General features: G+C 46.9%; 1 protein-coding gene across 1 annotated transcript in view; it reads left to right on the top strand.

Moving 5' to 3' along the window:
- The window catches only part of pcxb (pyruvate carboxylase b), a 244169-nt gene that overhangs the window by 159017 nt on the left and 65136 nt on the right, over positions 1–20016 (top strand). The gene's annotated exons all lie outside the window — the stretch shown is intronic.

Raw genomic sequence — 20016 nt, 5'->3', positions numbered from 1 at the left:
TAAGACTGCGGGGTCAGAGGATCAAACCGGGTCACCGGCCTTCTTTCTGCTGCAAGACTCCCGGTGAACGCACGCCTCGTGCACACAGACGTCCCTAAATACGGCTCCGTGTCGGCGAGGTATAGAGATGAGTCACTGCCGCTGATTGGCATGCGTAGTAGTTGTCATAGTAACTGTAACCTAGATACAGGCGGAGTGACAGGGAGTTTTGATAACAGTCACAGCCCCGGCGACGCGGGAGAGGAGACGGAGACACCAGCGGCGTCGGGAGAAGGACCCCGGTGTATCTTGGGAAAGCTCTCCGGAAACCTGGGAGTGGAATAGAGCCTGATTTATATGGAGACGTATAATGTGTGCAACCCAATACTTTGAGCAACGCCAGGACGCGGCCGTATATCATGCTGACTTTGCAGGTGGACACAGACTGCTGGCTCAATGTTTCTTCCATTAGGCGTTAGCGTTGCCCTTTCTGCGTGGAACTAGAAGAGGTTTTATTTTATCGCATTTAGCTCCGATATCGAAGCGGCGTCGATATCAAAGCGCAGTATTTTGCACTCTCCTCCCTACTACATGGTTTGCTTTGGTCTACATCCAAAAATCGCGTCCCAGTTTCTGAAACCTTCAGTCACGATAAAGAAAAGCCCAGTGCTTTGAAGCGATGATGCGTTTTGAGCTCAGCCTCCTAAATGTTTTCACCGTTTAAAGCAAAGAGAAGGAAGGACATAAGCAGCATCCCTCTTAGATGATGGGAATACATTACTTATGGATCACTGTGCGCTCCAGTGAATGCTATCATTGCTTTCGTAATGCCGTGCGTTTCCTTTTGAAACAGGATCTTTGGGCGGAACATGAAAAACGATGGGCTATTAGTTAAAGAGAGAAAGGAAGTTTGACGGGCAGAATGGCCAGTTTGTGCCCGTTCATGTGATCTTTAATAAGCTTTAATAATATGACTGACGTGTTGGGAAACACCGCTGTTGTTGTTCATTTTTGCTACTTAACTCTTAATACTCGAGTGGTGCTTCGTCAGCTGTAATGTAACTACCAGGAACCCGTTGCCTTTTTCAAACCAAACCTTAAAAAGAAACTTACTCCAACACACACACACTATCCAACTTATGTCTGGTGCCATCGGTTCCAAAAAATAGCTTACAGCAGGAGAGGGTTAGTGGGCGTGCGGCGGGGGGGGGGGGGGGGGTAGACAAAGTCACGAATGCCTGCAGTGACAGCCAGTCCCCAGGGCAGTCGAGGTTGGAAGTCGACTGCTCCTGAGCTCCCGCGGAGTCGTGCATACTAAAATGTGGAAACGCTCCGGAAAAAAAGTGAAATGTGTCTACTCTGCGGCCCCTAAAAAAGAAAAGGTGCTGTGGAGCAGGGCGCCCCGGTCCTGGTTCGACCGGCCCCACCCCCACCGCTCTGCTAATGCTCGCTCCTCAGACAGCTTTCTTTAGCCGGCGGCTCGCTGAATGTCAATACGCTCACGCACTCTCCTGTTGTGCGGCCTGCGCCTCTCTCCACTCCTGCATTTGACCTTTATCCTTCCTTCACCCCCCCCCATTTCTTGCCTCTTTTCCCCCTCCTTTACCCTGCCGCCCTGTCTCGCTTGTGCTTTCTCACTCTCTTAATAACTCCCTCTCCATCCCTTCACATCCTAATCTCCCCCCCCCGCCCCACCTACTGCTCTCTTACCTCTCCTCTTCATCCTCGGACTCTATTACTAGGGATTGCTCTTTGTTTCTCTCCCATCCATCCCCTGCCATTTATCTCTGGCTGCCGTGCTCCTCCTCCTCGTGTTTTCTATCCGTTTCCGTCCTGCCTCCTCATCTTTGCTCACCTTCCATCTTATAACCCTTTCCGCCTCGGGCTGCTCTGTAAATTTTACGCATTTTCTCTCTTTCTTTATGTCTCATTCCGTCTCTTTCTCTCTCTCTCTCTCCGTCTTGTCTGCCCTTGAGGCAACCTGAGTACGACAATGTTATCAGTCACAGCTCTACCCCACCACCCCCCCCCCCCTCCACCTCCTCTGCCTGTCTTTTTGTCTTGTCTCTCTATCGCTTGCTGACTCTGCTGCCCTCCATGTCTCCTTGCCTCCCCTGCTCAGTCGAAACTATGCACACACACACACACACACACGCTCAGATCGTACGTGCCACACACGTGTTTTTGTTCCATCTTCTGCCGTGCTCTGTCCTATCTCAGAGACACGCTCCCTCCTTGCTCTTCTTTTCCACTTCTACATCTCCCTCTCCCCTTCATCTCTTGCTCTTCCTCTATTAGGGAGCCGATCTCATTTGCAACTAGAGCAGTGCAGCACTGAAGCTCTCTGACACGCGCACACACACACAAGTTGTGTGTAACCGATCCGTCCACTTGGGTGATCGATCTGACCCAGAGAGATGGATAGCACCCTGTCCCATTCATTTACACTCCTCCTCTTGCTCTTTCTCTTCTCTAAACATTGTCTTCCATGCCCTCTTTCTATTGTGTTCCTTGTCTTTCCCATTTGAAGGTGGCAATCATACGAGTAATTGATTTGTTAGTTGTTGTTTTTTTCGCTTTTGGTGCGTGTGCATCCACTCGTTTGGAAACGGCATGTACTTGCTAGCTGCACAGCTGTTTCAGTGGAGCGTCCAATAAAATGTAGTGTGCATGTTAAGCGAATTTTGAAATCGTGGAAAAACAAAATGTGAATTTTTATGGAAATATATTCAAGAGGATGTGACACCAATGTCTACAGCAGTCGATACCGCAACATCAAATATATATTTCTCAATTTGATTGGATGAATAAATGAATGGACGAAACTGTATTATCGTTTCCTATTTATCCCACATTCCAAGGTTACTGTATGACTTTAGATTTCTTGGTTTGAAATATTCATGATAGCCATGATATAAAACAGAAGACATTTGCAAATCCTCACACCTCTACTGACTATTTTATATACTAGATATTGGATAATACCACGTATCAGATTACTTAAAACTGACACTTTGCTGCTTTCAATTTTCTCAGGCATTTATGGAACCGCACTACAGGTCACAAACGGTTTTGCACATCCTACTTGTGTGCTCTAGAATAGGGTATTGTATGTAGCTTTATCATTCTGATTTTATCTAGAAGAAGTTTTTCTTTTCCTTATCTGTTTCTTGTTTTACTGCAACGCTTGAATTTCCCCCCTGGGGATCAATACAGTCTTATCTTACACATTGCACCGATGCAGAATAAAGGTGCAGTACAGTATGTGAGTTAACCATCAGCTAGTATCTACACCCGCTGTGTGTGGTTAGCTCCACCATGATTGTCTAGTGTGTGTGCGAGAATTGATGTGACTTTCTCCTGCACTTAAGAAGCCTCCACTTGCTCGTAAGAGTTTGCTGCTGAATTTGCGATAAAATAGGACCCACGAAAGAACGAACACACGCACACAGTCTTACAGCAATAAGGCCAAAAACCCTTTGGTGTCAAGTCTGACTGATACTTTTTGGGAAGGAAATAATGAAAAGAGCCAGTCAATGAAAGATAGATGATAGAGAGACAATTCGCAAAAGAGATCAGATAAAGAACAGATTAAATTTACAAAAGGTGTGTGTGTGTGTGTGTGTGTGTGGGGGAGAAATTCCCATCACATAAAAATATCTGTGCATTTGCTTAGGTCTTTGTGTTTTCAGAGTGCTCCTCGGCACAGGTTACATACAAGTGTTGGCAACCGCTTAGTTTAAAAAAAATATTGTTATTTCTTCCTTTTTGCTCCCTCTATTTTGGGAAGCCGCTTGCTTCGCTACCCTGCGCGAACCCTCCACCCTCCAGAGAGCAAGAAGCAGGCGGTTGGAGAGAGCAGAGAGGGAACATGAGCTAAAAGCGTCCGTGGAAGGAGCTGCTTCGGTGTAGCCCCAGTGTTGTGGAGCACGACTCGGAGCTGCAGGGCTGGACCCAACCTCGCCTTAACGTGCAAAAGTTTCTGTTTGAACGCCCACCACAGAAGGGCCGAGCCCTGCTAAATGTGACTCTGCTAAATGTAACTTTTTGAACCCAAAACTGCGCAATTAATGGAAGCTTCAGGCGTGACTTCTAAGCTGTAATGTGTCTGTTTAGAAGGATCTTTGTTATTTCACGTGGAAGACCTTCTACACTCAAAGGCTTAATTTTCTAGTTGGTCTCAGTCTGTAATTCGCAGTTGACTATTATAAATGTCAGGGCCTCTTAAATGCCAGCCACAATGATGGTGATAAATACTGTGTGTGTGTGTGTTTGCATGTAGAATCTGCATATCGGCGTATGTGTTTGCGCATCCTCCCCGGCACGTGCGAATGCCATTACCCTGTAATCGACTTAAATCGACTTAGGGAACGTTGCAGTGTTTATAAACAAGGGGATTTGCATTAGCTCTCAAAAGCCACTTATCACAAGCGCAGTAATCCACCCATCTGATTGGAGCGCGAAGAGGCACACATCAAGGCCTCCGTCACAATCACTGCCAGCCCCAGTCGCCGCGGCGTCACGCAGGGGTTAACCTTCGACTACTTTGGTGTTGGGACAAAGTTGCAGGCAGCAACGAATGGAATGGAAACTACACGTATTTGGCCCGCAGCATTGTGCGACGTGGAAATCCACTCCAGCTGTACTGGTACAAATACCGGGATCAAATACAGAGGCAGCCGCAAACACACACAATAATTCTTTCAATCACTCTAAGGCTTCCTAGTGTGCACTCTTACTCATAATCCAGGCCCTTGATATTAGGTGAGCACTTTCATACAGAAACAACTGCCAGCATACCAAAACAGTCTTCCCACACAATCATAATTATAGGGAGGCCGACACATACTCTCTCTCTCTCTCTCTCTCTCTCTCTCTCCCTCTCTCTAGGCAAGGAACAAAAGAACGCCCACATAGCCGCTCCGTGCGGCAGTCGTGTGTACCGTAAGCCCACTCATCCTTTTGATACCATCACTCCTCTGTCATTCCTCTGTCGTATTCTGTCCTCTCCAGTCATCCAGAATATAGAAAGCGCAGGGAGAGGGGTGCAACATTGGATATGGAAACGGACAACAAATGAGGGACGCAGAAATAGGCCAACTGCGTGAAATACATGGAGAGGGAGAGGGGAAAAAGCAAATGGGAGTAGACTGCACAAGATGGTGAAGAGGGGGGGAGGGTGGGGGTGGGGGGGGGGGGCAGTGCGAAGAGCGGAGTGGAAGAAGACGACAGGAGGGGAAGATGGAGGAGTTTGAGGAGGATGGAAGGAAGGAGGGATGAAGAGTCGGTGTGTATGAATGTGTGTCGTTAAGCGGATGGGCAGAGAAATATGTAAAGGCGATAAACGGGTGAAGGCCGCCATCCATCACTGTCGGAGCGAGGGATGAGGGAGGGGAGTGGATTTGATTAGGGAGAGGCAGAGCGGTGTCTGAACTGAGTTTGTAAGGCCGCAGGGAGACGGTGGCGTGGCTGAAGAATGGGAGTGAAAAGGTGATGAGGTAAAAAAAAAAAAAAAGTGAGAGGGGGAAGGAAAGAGGTCACCGGTCAAGAGTGACAGTGAAGTTAAAGTATTGGCTGGGGACATATTACGCAACACTGAAACGTTATTGCCACCATAATGGCCGAAAATCTTCCGTCTAGGCATTAAACTCTTATCGGAGGTCAGACATTTTTCATTTTTATTAAATGTCTTAAAGTCCCGGTGAAAGCATCACTAGCTTCTGTGCTGAGAGTATTCCCCGGGGAGGTAGAATATATTAGAGCGGTGTACAGTCACAAGAGGGATTTCAATCAGATCCTTCGCATGTGATTGGACCGCTAAGAAGTGGGCGGAGTTGCAATTTAGCAGCGCTGCAGAGGACTGTGATACACACACCTTTCTGCCGCTAAAGGTTGCAGATCGATTAATGGATGATGTCGTGATATTATTGGTTGGTAGTTTATGTACGCACACTTTATATTCGGTTTTACGAAAGGAAAAGGAGCACGATGTGACAGGGGTCTAAAATGTGATCTAAAAGGCTTAAAAGAGCATTTAAAAATTGATGAAATTTTGAATTGGACCAGGATGTAGCTGGTTAAAGAACAAGTAAACAAGACTCAGAATCTAACCAGATGTTCAATGCTAATTTGGGTTGAATAATGCACGAACAAGCATCTAAACAGGAAGTCTGCAAAGAGAACTATTCAATCGTCATGTCTGTTTTGTGTCTCTGGCTGTAAAAGTCATGTCTGAAGATCAATAGCTTTCAGACAGAGATAGCATGTGATCCTCGTCTTTTTCTCGAGTCTTTGCCCCTCAAAAAAAAGAAAAGATCTGCAAATGTCAGGCATTAAGTGCTTGATGTGGAGTGCTTTTTTCCGATCCGTACAGTCATTGTGGACTTTTCTTTTTCCAGCCCCCAGCTCTATAGGTAGGGGGCATTGAAGGGAAAAAGCCCACAGAACCCCCTGAGGTAAACGGTAGGAGTGAAGCAAGAGAAATGGGAAATCATAGAAAAGAAGTGGAGTGTGTTCTCTTTAAAATAAGAGGACTGCATTCTCCTCACAGCGGGGCTCCGAAATAATAGTTCTTCTGAAATACTGCACTCAACTAATTCCTCCCAAACCTCTATGTTGTTTTTGAGAGAGAAAAAGAAGGTGTGTGTGTGTGTGTGTGTGTGTGTTTGTGGAGAGAGCACAGTATACCCATCTGTATGCACCACCCTCTCTGACTAAATCCTGTTGGAATCAATCCTATTTGGAAGATTTTGATAATTGTTTCTATTCCTGGAACATTGCACAGTCAGATTTTTTTTTTTTTTAATGTTTTTGTTTTGGGCTGTTTTCTTTGGAAAAGTTCCACCTCTGCATCAGTTTAGGAATTACATGCTTATATAAAGAGCTTGTTTTTTTGTCTCACAGATGCACATTTCACAGCTCTTAAGGAGACTGTTGAAACTCAAGTTCTGGTGATTTTCCTCAGCGGTATGAAAATCAAACGTTTGCGCCTTGTGTCCGGAAAATTTCCTTTCGGGGGACACGAGCGTTTGATCCGAGCTGAGTGAAATTGAGGAGAGTGCTTTTGATTGCAGCACCTTATCTTAAGTAAGGAGTTCTTAAAGTTTTTTTTTTTTTTACATGGCAGTACTTCAGAGGAGTACTTCTGCTGTTTGGAGTAAAAACATAAAAATAGTATTGGTGAAGGCTTTAAAGCTTTAGAAAATCTCCTTTGCACAGATAAGCAACCCCAGTCTTTAACGAACTTGACCTCAAAATTGAAGTTTAAAAAGCCCAAGAACCCAATGTCACCGTGGATTCTTTAAAAGTACGCCTGCTTTGGAAGTCATAACCTCCTCTCTCTGATGCGTGGAAGAAACGAAGAAAAGAAGTAAGCGCAGCCACCAAAGGCTCCGTTTCATTTTCCTTGTTTTTTTGCATCATCGTGAGTTTATTCCTAATATTTGACTGCGCACTATATTAGCAGTTATCATCACGAAGCTAAAATAAGATTTAAAAAGAACTAAAAACTCAACGAAAGCTTAATTAAAGCCCCATCTAACTCTTACTAAAGCAAACCAGGCTCATGTTTCCACCCCCTCTACGAGCGAACGGCTCAGAAACGTCTCTCAGCCACCGCGCTGCAGCCTGGCGTTATATCTGTGGCAGCCAATCTCCCGCTCCTTGCTGAGCTTTTGTAATTTAGTTTCCTCCCTTTTCTTGGGAAATCCCGCACGGCTGCACAGCTCGGGGATCAAATTTTCTGGGAGGTAAATTGAATTGGCAAACCATGGAGGTGACAATGATTTTTTTTCCCCTGGCGCTTCATTGGCTCAGATTGTGCCGGGGAGCGGCCCTAACGTGATCTGTTATGAAGCTCTCTATGAAATCTGGAAGTGTGATCCACTATCTGGTCTTTAACTGCTGGAAGATCAGTGTTTTGTGTACGTGTTGATAGAAGTCTACTGTGCTGGCACCGGCTGCCTCGGTTTGCACGGGAACATTTTTATTTTTTTTTGTTGCAACATGATCTGTTTTGAAAGTCTGTAAACTGTAGCAGTGCTTTGAATTCTATGCATCTGCATTAGTCTTCTAGATGGAACCAGCTGAACAGCTGAAATGGCGGGAACAACTGAGCAAATGAGGGACATAAAGTGCTGTCGCACCGCTCTACCGGGATGGCTTTTTATACTTGGGACAGGACTCATATTTCATTGGTGGGAGAGCTGTCTCGTTGGTGCCAGAGCGGCGGCTCAATACCGCTCTGTTTTGATGCTCCTTTACTCCAGATGGCAATAGCACAGTTGCATCTGATTAAATTGCACAGTAACGTAGTTTAAGATGATGGGGGGGGGGGGGGGCCTGATTAATTAACTATTTAATTAATAGTTGACAGTCTTTGTGTTTGCCACATGCTCTTGTTTTGATGCACATTCCACACAGTGCGGAGCGACCTTGGCATCTGTATGGATTGGCATCCTCTACGGACTCGCAAGCTTTTTTTAATTTGAAAGCGACTATTATCGGTATTTTACCGGCGCGTCAGACAAAAATGATGAAAGGGGGTGTCGCTCCAAGTGATGATCCTACACAGACAATTTCCTCTCATATTTTTAGAGGCTAAATATTGGACGTGTTATCGTGCAATTTCTTACAGATGCATGTTGACTACTCTAGACAGGCTTCAAGGGAAGTGGCTATGGACCTAGTCCAACTCATGACAGTCCCACCTGTAAGAGTCTGGTGCCTCTCCCGCTGTCTGCGTCAGCCTGTGTCTGAAAGTAAATGCTGCTCAGACTTTGTAATTATGTCCCAGTCCCGTAAAATGCGACGTGCCCTAGCCTGCGGTTTGGGTCCAATTCCAAAACACTTGGAAGTAGGAAGCATCCAATCTATTTGAGTTCAGTCCGACAAAATATTCGTATTCAGTTTGACGCTTTCAGGATTTGTGTCGGTTGCATGTGAAAAGGGGTGGTGTTGTGTGTGTGTGTGTGTGTGTGGGTGCTCTGCAGTCAGCGAAGGGTCAACGCTCCGACTTGAACTCCTTCCCTTTCTAATCCTCACTCACAAACGTGGGCGCACATATGGATGCTTAAACACAGTTCTGCTCACACGCGCACATTTCCCTTCACATGACACACACTATAACAAGTGTTGCAAAATAACTGCCCCCCCCCCCCGAACATCCTGCGCTTGCAGTTTTGTGTGTCGCTCTCCTCCTCCTCCCTACATAAAGATAATGTCTTTCTAATTTTTCTGTCTTTCACCCCCGTCACCTCTTCGTTGTCCCGTAACAGCCTTTCCTGCAGCAACGCCGCCACATTTCCACCGGCTGATTGTGTGTATTGTGTGCACCTGTGTATGTTTACATAGCTGCGGCCAATCAACGGCGCGGGGGGGAATTGCAATCGGCCACAAACGCCGGTCGAACGAGCCACACACAAACTCATCCCTGCTCGCGCCCGATCAGAAACCCTGCGGCAGCAATTATATTGACCCTGATTGGCTGACACGACAGGATGCAACATGACAAAAAGAGTTTCTGTGCACGTGTTTGTGTGTGTGTGTGTGTGTGTGCGTGTGTGCGTGTGTGCAAGTGGCAGATTGTTGATCCAGCAGGGTTCCTAGATTTCTAAAGGGGAATCTTGAGTAAGAGAGCAGTTGGCCAATCAGCGCTCTGCATCCAGCACAGTGGGATAAGGACATGCCAACTAGGCCCTCTGAATCAAAGTGAAAGATGTATTGATTAATGCTACACAAGCATGCACGTACACACAATGTGTATCTGTATTGCTCTTGCATGCGTTCCTCTATCTCACCCCCTCTATGAAACACAACCATGTAGGGTATAGGCTAGGGATAAGAACTGATAATAACGTGGTTAAGGCCTCTTAGTATCACGCTTGTTTGATCACAGCGGCTACTCTCAACCATAATGAATCACAAACTGCACTGTAACTCACCACAAAGCTCTTTTTTTCCCCCCTCCTGACGCGAAGACACTAATAAAAGCTACACAACACTGCGCCGCAATGAGCCTGCAGGGGGAAACTGGTTTCCCTTGAGTTTGTTTATTGCTACATCTCATATATTCTGATGCTTTAGCACTGCTGATGCAGGCGGGGACGCTCCGTGCCTTCCGCTGTCAAACTTTTAGGCTTGTGCACGTTGCAGACGAGGCACTACAACCCGGTTTTCTTCCCGACAGGCATCGCCCACGCGGCATTCCGCATCATGATTCACTCGAACATCTACAACCCGCTGCATCTGTTGAGCGCGGTTGTAACGCCGACAAACACCTGCGAGTCACACAAACTGGTTGGTTTGTGTGCCGGCGCACAGCTGCCGTTGAGGTGGTGCCAACGTGCGTGGCAAGGGTTCTTACAAACCACCTTTGTAAGCCGTCTCGCTCAAATGTTCAGTAACTCCCTCTCGAAGATTTTACATCTAAAAAAAAAAATCCATTTGCCGTTTCCTACGCAGTATTTTCTGCTTTTCTCAGTTTTATGTAATTAGAAACAAAATGTTTGTGCAGGACTGTATTCAATATTAACTTAAAGACATCATACTGTGACATTTTATTGATTCATAACGGCAACAGATCAATGAATAACGAAGCCCCCCGCCATGCAGAGGGAAGTAAAGCCTTTGCATGATGCGGCGTAGCTGAGCAGCATGTCGTCCGTGCTCGGATGGGACACGTGTTCACTGATGTGACTGAACGCATCAAAGTTTGGTGTAAATCCGCGCCCTCGCTTCCCTCTCCATCTCCAGAGGGGGTTTTCACAAAGCAGGATTAGGAAGTTAGCCAGATAACTTTCAAAATGTACTTTGTATTTCGTAAGCAATTCTCCGTCTGCACTGCTTAATGTTTTGTTTTTTTTCGACCCACCTAATATTGAGATGTAGTTTTATAGATTCATATCAGTATTACCAGGAGAACGGAGTAATCTTTTACACGGCCGATGAATCCTTAAATGAGTCGGTTCTCGACTTTTCCTAAACCGGCGGATACCTCCACCTCCATCTTCCCTCTCCTCATCTCATCCCTCTCTTCCTCTTCATGCTCTCTTTCATCCCTCATCTCCCACTTGTGTCACTCTACTCCCCTCTAATCCCCCCCCTCCCCTGTCGCCTCCCACCCACACACACACACACTCTCTTTCACAGTTGGCTCTCCCCCATTTCCTCCTCCCTCCCCCTATATCTGCTGCCTCCCCTCCCCAAAAACCATCCCTCCGTCTGTCTCCGGCGGTTGCCGTGGTTACAGTTTGCTCTGCTCATCAGGCGCCCGCTGTGCCTAAACAGACTGTCAACAGTTTAATTACTCATCCTTTCATCCCTCTATCTATCCGTGCTTGTGCACTACGCTTGCGCTTGTTGCTTCCACCTCCCAGTCCGCTCCTCCCCTCCGTGACAAACTCTTTATCTCTCCTTTCATCTTTTTCTTCCTCTCCTCCTCTCCCGTCCCGCTTTTCCTACCGTGTCTGACTACTAGCTGTCTAATTACTCACCCTTTTCAACATTCCACCGTGTTGCAGTTTCATTCATCCATCTCTCTATCCGACAGCGTGCCACTGCTTTATTAGCGTAGTTTTCTCTCTCAGACATTGTTATTCCTCTATTCCCTCATCCCCCCCCCTCTTATCATCCACCTCTCAAGTGTCATCGCTCGGCTTTTCATTCTTCATTAGTCAGTCTCTCTCCATCCTCTTGAGTGTTCCTCCCTATCTTAAGCAGCCCGTCTTGTAATTACTCCTCCTCATCACGCTATCGTTCCATACCTCTCTTTCCATCACCCACCCATTCGGTTCCTCAGCTGGGCTGATGTCTCATCCTTTTCGCTTCCCTCCCTCCCGCCCATTTGTCCCCCCCCCCCCCCCCCCCCCCACATCAAATACCACCTTTCTGACAGTGGCCACGTCTACCTTGTTTCTGGGTTTCAAATCTTGCACTTCTCGCCCCGGATTGAAAGCTGGTTTGAGCTTTTCAATCCCTACATCTATCATCCGTCACAGCTTTGATGTCTTTTCATGTGTCTTTCTTCCTCTGTTTCATTCATCCGCAGTCCCTGCAGCTATTGCCCTCGGGATTTTGGGTGGTCACTATTTTCCGAACACTTCATAAATCGGCCTCTCTCATTTGTTCAGTTTAACTTTTAGCGTCCGCTAATGGTCAATCATAGCGTAGCAAACGTAAGTAGGTGAAGCAGGTCTGTCGAGCTTTTTCCTTCTCCAGTGAGAGCAGTACTCTGCATTTTTACAGTTTACATGATGTTTTCCTTCCTTTTTAACCCAAGAGCAAAAGTAGATTAATGGATTATGTTTGTCTGTTCTAACGTCAGACTAACTAGCTCATTATGGTATAGCAACCAGCATTACTTCCAAGGCCAGCAGCCTTACGTAACGCATTGTTTTGGGGTTTACAATGTTGCATAAAAAGAAGCCGGGCCTGGATGCCACGATATCGTACTTTAGAGTCACAGCAGCGGCTCTGTCCTGCTCTGCGTTCGCAAAACACATTGGGCTTGTCCTTAATCCTGAATGCCTTTTTCTCTTGTAGCGTTAAAAATGGAAACATACTGTTTGAAAATAGGAATCCCCCCGTTCAAGTACGTAAGCTCGGCTAAGTCTTTTAGCCGTGCACCATGTGTGTGTAGTCATCAAGTGCACATTTTTAACACAAAGGGCGGAAACATCAAAAAAGTCTGCTGAAGAGGTTGTTTTCAAGCAACTCGGGGAGCTAACGTTAGCTTAATTAGCTCACTAGCAACAGCTGATGAAACCGGCCTGTGACAGCTGCAAAACCCGGCGGTCGAAATGAGAAGTGTGAAGAGTGCTTATGTCTGACATTAAGGACCCGTTATTTCCAAATAAATTCGATGATAAATCAAAAGAGAGAGCTTAGCAAAGGGTAGCAACAGCAACTGAGGAGGGAGGGGCTTAGCAAAGGGTCAATTCATTGATCTGCAATCTTTTTTTACTCCCTTTCAATCAGTAATTTATTGCCTTTTTTTCCCAGAGTCCTTCATTCACTTGCCGGTCTGCTCACGCTGGCAAGGCTCCTGCTTTGAACAGTGAGCTTCCCATCTGTTCGTGCGTCTTCCTCACCGTAGCCTCAGACTGACAGAGACAACGAGATGATGTGTAGAGAATGTTCTTTTTGTTTCACTCTTTGAACCATGTGACACTCGCCTGTTCTGTATTCTTCCGACTATCACTAGCGGGAGAGTGAATCCAATTATAGAATTATGATTTGGTTAATGGAATTCAAAAGGCCTCTTTGTCGCACTTTAAAAAAAAATTTCTTTTGTTTTTTCAGAAATAGAGCTGCCCCTGTTCAAAGCGAGAGTCAAATCTGCTGTTAACGATCAACAGAGCTAGTAATGAGCCCTGTCTCAGTTATTTTAAAACACTTATTGTTCATAGAAATCGTTTCTAACGGTGTATTGTTTTTAAGCTGAATCGCTCTCGTTTCCGGGCTCATTAATGTTCCCCTTTTCCCCAAAGTTGGGCTTCATAATTGGCGAGTCTATTACATGGAAAAGCCCCATGGTTCACCATACTCCCCTTGTAGTTCTGTCTCTAAATCGCTCATTACTTTTTGGGGTCATGTAAGACTAATTGTAGCCATTGGTGATAGTAGAAGGCTACATAATGATGGCCATCTGCCATTTCTAATTATTGCTTCCTCATCTATCTTTCTATTTTTATCTCCCTACGGTAAATCACCATTAATTTATCATCTTAGCCTTTTTCTAACCTTCTTTTTTTATCATCTTGTCACTCATCATGCTAGAGTCTTGTCTATCTCACTTTTCATCTAATAATCAATCAATCCTTCGGTCTCTTATTTTCTTCTCAATGTTATTTCCTGCTCCTTCCTAATTTCTCTCCTCCTTCCCCAATCTATATGACTTTATTCCCCGTTTCCTCCCTTCGCCTGTCTCTCGTTTTTCCTCGTCACTTGAAGAAGTCCATCACTGTGTCTCACTTCACCTCTGCAATCCCTTCATCTGACCTCTCTAAGCCCTCGGTGCCCATCAACTGTGTCGCCCCATCCCTCCCCTTCTCCCCTTTCCATTTCCTCCTCCCTCTTCCTCCCTCTCGCACTTTCCCTCTCCTCCCGTCTCCATTTCTTTCTCATCGCCCTCTCATCCTCCCATATATCTACTCAGTCGGTCTGATCTCCTGTGTCAGTGTGCCAAATCTGTGTATGTGTGCGCGCTCAGACACAGCTTACGTAAAAAGCCTCAAACGAAGGGAGGTTAGAACTATTCTGTGCTGCTGCTGCCGCCACCGCACAAACACTCGCAGCCTCGGCATCCGCACACACTCTCATCGTGATGCGCACACAGACACACACACACACACACGACACGCCAGGTGAGATTACATAAAGGCGAGATGATGAAAGCCAAGCTAAAACGCACCTCGCGAGTAATCTGATACGGGACAGCTGGCTGACACTCGCACACAGAAACACACTCAGGATGAGAGCTTTTCAGTGGAGTAGGGGTATGTAGAGCAAAAAGAGAAATGGGGACTTGGAGGTGTAGAGGGATTAGAATAGAGGGATGAGAAAAGAAAAGCACACAATCATGTAGGAGATTTGAGTTTGTGCGTTCTTCTCTGTGTGTAGTTTGACAGTTGCCCCCTATGTTTTGGTTGTCATGAACGCTCATCTGTTCATTATTTATAGGACTCAGAATGTGTGTGTGCGTGCGTGCGTGTGTGTGTGTGTGTGTGTGTGAGAGAGAGAGAGAGACAGAGAGAGGGAGAGAGAGAGAGAGAACACAGAGTTCTCAGTCCAGTGAATGCTGGTGTTCACCGCAATGATGTGCTAAATGATTCAGCACAAGAGAGCTAACCATGCAAACATGGATTCACCTTTACTTTCAAACGTATGCCAACAGTGTGAGTGTGAGTGTGAGAGTGTGTGTGTGTGTGTGTGTGTGTGTGTGTGTTTGTGTTTGAGAACTGCGTGGATGTTACCTTTTCCGTCTGTGCGGCTCTGTAATCCGAATCAGCTCCACATGTTATCCAGGTTTTTATGTGTGGGTGCGTTTGTGTGTGTCAGTGCTTAGCACAGATCTCGCCCCAGGTGTTTCTCCTTGTGTTGGCCCAGCAGGAGAGGGGTGTTTGGTGGGTGGTGGTGTGTGTGTGTGTGGGGGGGGTTGTGTGTTTGTGCTGAAACCTGTCCTACTCCCTTTCAGACACACAGGAACCCACACATCATCAAAAGGAGGCGGATGTAGGTCAGTGTCAGAAAACCAGATAGTTGCAGAAATCCCAATCCGACAATATCCTCTTAGGCTCCTATAGATGAAGAAAAACCTGGAAAATCCAGAATTACTCGCTCAATCCCGGTCTGGTACTTCCGAAATAGAGACCTCAGTGGGAGAATCCAAGAATCCACTTTGCCTGAAATCCTATTTATGGCGTTTTGATATGATTTCCACATGGCTGTATTCAACGTCTCTCTCTGTAAGTGGAGCAGTTCAATCGACAGAGAATAGGAATCCTGGAGTCGGCGGTGATCCTCACCTCCCCCTCCTCACCTCCTTCCCCCACCTTCTCTCGCTCCCTCTCTCCTTTTTGTGTTCCTCCCCCCTCAGTCATACAGCGCTACCTCTTCTTATTTGTTCATCTGGCTGTCTGGCTTCCTACCCTATTGCTTCATTCTTTCACACAGTTTTCCCCCCCATCCCCATCCTCTCTCTCTCTCTCTCTCTCTCTCTCTCTCTCATCCCTGACTTCCCGGAGTGATTTCCAGGGTGTGTCACTGTCGATCACGGTGCGATCCGTTGTCTGTCCTCCCACATTGAATTAGTTGTTCATTGATGACCTTGGAGGGCGGTGCAGAGAGGGAGCTATGGGAGAGTAAGCTGGAGAGATGGAGGGATGGCTAGAATCCTGCAAAAGAGGAGAAACAAGGCGAGTGTGAAGAGGATGAACTGCCTGCGCTGTACATGTGTCCCACTCATGCTGTCTGCCCCCTCTGCGTGTGCACTCACATGAATCACACAAACATCGGATGGAGTCCATTATCACTTTTATGCCTCATCCCACCCTGACCTTCTCTTCCCCCCCAGATATCTACATCCATCCCCCTTTCCACCACTTCGGCCGCATCGTTCACTCCTCCCAAATGGCTTTTTATACAACACCCTCCCCACCTTGCCGCCCCACTCTTTTTCACCTCTCCGTCTCCCCCGCTCCTCTCTTCCGCTCACCTGTCTGTCAAAGAGAATCAATAGTTCTGAGACCCCCTTAACGCCTCTCAGCAGGCTGAATTGTCTTTCATGCTCACACACACACACACACACAAACACTCGCAGGACCACCAAGCGCACGCACACACACACACGCAGCACATTCGCGCATGCTTGAACACACACCACCTCCATCGTTGCTGCCACCACACACACACACACACACACACACACACACACACACACACACATATCCATTAAGTAGTCATGCAGTGATACTCTCCTGCAAGCACACACAGCCTGTGCATCCCTCTCTCGCTCTCTTTTCCAGTCACACACACACACACACAGTCTAATGAAACAACTGGGCTATTGATCAGCGCCATGAATGTCAGACAGTTCAAAAGTCAAACACACACACACATGCACACACATGCATACACATGCATACACACACTGGCCTGTCAATCAAACTCCAAAAGCCGACACCTTTAAGAAGACAATCTCGTTATCTTGCTCTAAAGCTGTGCGCTCACTCTGTGTTTGTGTGTGTTTCTTTGTGAGTGCGAGTGTGTGTGTGTGTGTGTGTGTGTGTGTGTGTGTGTGTGTGTGTGTGTACGTGTACATTAGTGCAGCTGCTACATATATGCAGCCTCTCTGCCGGATTTTCTTTTTTCTTCCTGTAAATCTGTGATTACATTTTTCGTCTGTTCAGCCCTGCTTTTCTGCCTCTCCTCCTCCGGTGTTCACTTTGATACTTAAAATGCACAATACAGCTTCTCTGTGTCTTTTTATTCATTTTTTTCAAGTCTCCTTCTGGTTCTTTCATCCTTACTTAACATATTTTTTTGTTTTTGCCCCCCGTTAGATGAAAAGGTGGAATTACTAACCTTGTTTTCCAGAGCACTCCATCGCTGCTCCTAGATCCGTCACATCTCCCTGTCTACGCGGCTCTCTCTCTATCTCAGCTCCGTGGAAAAACACCCATCTCTCTCTCTCTCTCTCTCTCTCTCTCTCTTTCTCTCTCCCTCTCTATCGCGCACTGTCTATCCCCCTCACTCGGTCTCGACAGCTGCAGCGCTCTGTCTGCCTCCTCTGTCGCTCTTCCGTCAGGCTGTAGGCTGATTGAATTTTAAGTCATGTTAATCCCACGGAACAGGTACTGAATGAAGGAGGGGACACTGCAAAAAAGAAGGGAGGGAGGGGGAGAGAGAGCGAAAATAGCAGAATGCAGGGAGTAAGCTGCCTTGTATTTTTAGAAATCTCCTCTCTCCTTCAGGGTGGTTTTCTCCAGTTCCCCCCCCCCCCCCCCCCCTTCACTTGTCCTGCCTCCACCGAGTAACTTCACTTAATTTATCCATTGTATCCTCTTGCTTTTCCCTTGATTCTTTTGGCTTTCTTTGTCCTTATCTCGTGGAGAAGAGTGCGTGATCTGGCTCCGTCTGTGGCAAGAAACGGACTGAGAGAGAGAGAGAGAGAGAGAGAGACACGGAGGGAGTCATGAAGATGAGGAGCCGGAGAGAGAGGGAGAGAGGGGAGGGGGTGGGCTGGAGGAAGGAGAGAGCTCTTTACTCAAGTATTTTACTTGAGCTTTTACATTTAATACAAATACATAATTACCCTTCGTCAGAATTCCAAACTGAAACATTTGGACCAGTTTTTAAAGATTGACGTCTGCAGGCCAATTTGGCTTGTGGTTGAATGCCAAACTCAAAGCAGGGAAGGCGCAAAGCGTCGAGATGCAGACAAAAGCCTGGAGTTTTCCCACAATGGGAACAGCTATGGACAGTGGATTTTCACCCTCTCTGGGTTGGGAGTGAGTTACTGCCCAAAGCGAAGGAGTTGAAGTATCTCGGGGTCTGGTTCAGGGGCGGTTGTAAAATGGAGCGGGAGATGGACAGGCGGTTTTGGTGCGGCGCCAGCAGGGATTGCGGGACCATTTTGGTTCAAGAGGGAGCTGAGCCGGAAGGCAAAGCTCTGGATTTACCAGTCCATTTAGCTCCGACCCTCACCTGTGTCCATGAGCTTTGGGTATTGACCAAAAAGAACTGCATCGCGGTTACAAGCGGACAAATGTAGCTTCCTCTGTGGTGTGGCTGGGTTCACCTTTAGTGAAGGGGAGAGGAGCTCAGGCATCCAGCTCAGAGTAGAGCCGCTGCTCCTCCACATCCAAAGGGACCAGTTGAGGTGGTTCATGCGCCTGATCAGGACCCTCCTGATCTCATACCTTTTTTTTATAGATTTTTCGGGCACGTCCATCTGGTAAGAGGCACTGGGGAACAAGCTGGAGGGGATTATATGTCTCATCTGGCTTGTAAACGCCTCAGGGTTTCCCCAGAAAGAGCCGGACATTGCTTCTAGAGAGAGAGAGCGGTTTCTGGAATCCTCTGCTGAGTCAGCCGTTCCCACGATGGTTATGATAAGCAGATGGAAATGGATGTGAAAATGAGTTGTGTGAAAAGAGCTTAAGAGAGAAGTGATATATAATAATTTCACCCTCTTTATGGGGCCACTCTGCATATTGAATACTGCTACTTTTGATGCATGAAGAACATTTTGGTGGTAATACTTCTTTTTCTTTCACTTTTAAATTCAGACTTTTACTTGTAAGAGTATTCTGACTCTGTGAAATTACCGCTTTTGCTTGAGTAAAGGATCTGAGCACATCTTCACCACAGATGGAGGGTCGGGAGGAGGGGGGGGTAGGAGCAGAAGGAAGGCGAGATGGAGGAAGAGGAGGAGATAAAAGTCTGCTGGTATGACAAGGGGAAGCGAAGCTCTCGGTGCCTCGGGCAACTCTGGGTCAGGCCGGGATGAGCGGGGGAGCAAAGACGGTTGATTAAGAAAGGGTGAGCACATGAGTGGCGACGTGTGAGGAACGGGAGGCAGGGGGGAGACAGAGAGAGAGGCCGAGGATCTCTGGGGCGTGAGGGAGATAAGTGAGGAAGAGAGGGGGAGGAGTGGATGGAGTGATAGCATGGTGATGGGGAAAGTGTAGCTGATACAACTTCAAACAGTGGTGGAGCGCTTGATTCCCCCACCGCGCCGATGGCTGCTGGGGAAATAGGCGTTAAATGGAAAGCGAGTGCGTGTGCGTGCGTGCGCCCCGCGATTCCGAGGCAGAACCTCTAACGTCGGAGATATTGGGTGTTGGAATTAGGTCGTTTCCGACATTCACATGCGTGCGGGGCCATTTCGTCAACACAATCGCACACCAGAGATGACACATCAGAGAGAAAAGGGATTTGGTTGTGTTATGGATGGATTGGTTTTTCCTTGTGTCACAATTTCCACCCAGCAGTTCATTTTTGTCTTTCTATCACTTCTTGATCTTCTAAATATTTCTCAATCTGTGCCCCCCCCCCCCATTCATCTCTCCCTGAAGCATTTACCTCTCCATCCCACTGTCACGCATCGCAGTGCATCTTTCTAGAATTTATTTCCATCCCTTTGCTTTCTCCCTCTTTACCCTCCTGCTGTTGGCCAGCGTATCTTTTAACCTAGTAGGCCAGACCTCCCTGAAAGCAAGGTCCAGTAAAGAGAACTTTGATGTATCATTCGGCCCAAACGTATCCCGTTAACGGAGCGCGGCTTTATGGATCGTTGCTTCACGATTAATCAAACGTCTAGTGGTTTGGCACCGAGTCCTCTCGTCAGTGAGAGTGACCTTGCTGAATGAAATAAACTAAACGTGACCTACTGCTGGGTGATGGATGGAGTGAGTTCACCAGTCAGGGGAAAATGTCATCACTGACTTGGTATGATTACATTTAGATACATTAAACAACCATGTCAAGGATGTTGTGTCCTTGGAAAGCGTTTCCTGTGACCACAGATCAGTCGCG

This window comes from Pholis gunnellus (genome assembly GCF_910591455.1).
Source record: "Pholis gunnellus genome assembly, chromosome: 23".
NCBI classification, from domain to species: domain Eukaryota; kingdom Metazoa; phylum Chordata; class Actinopteri; order Perciformes; family Pholidae; genus Pholis; species Pholis gunnellus.
The sequence above is the reverse complement of the archived record's forward strand: the minus strand, read 5'-3'. Positions and strand labels throughout refer to the sequence as shown.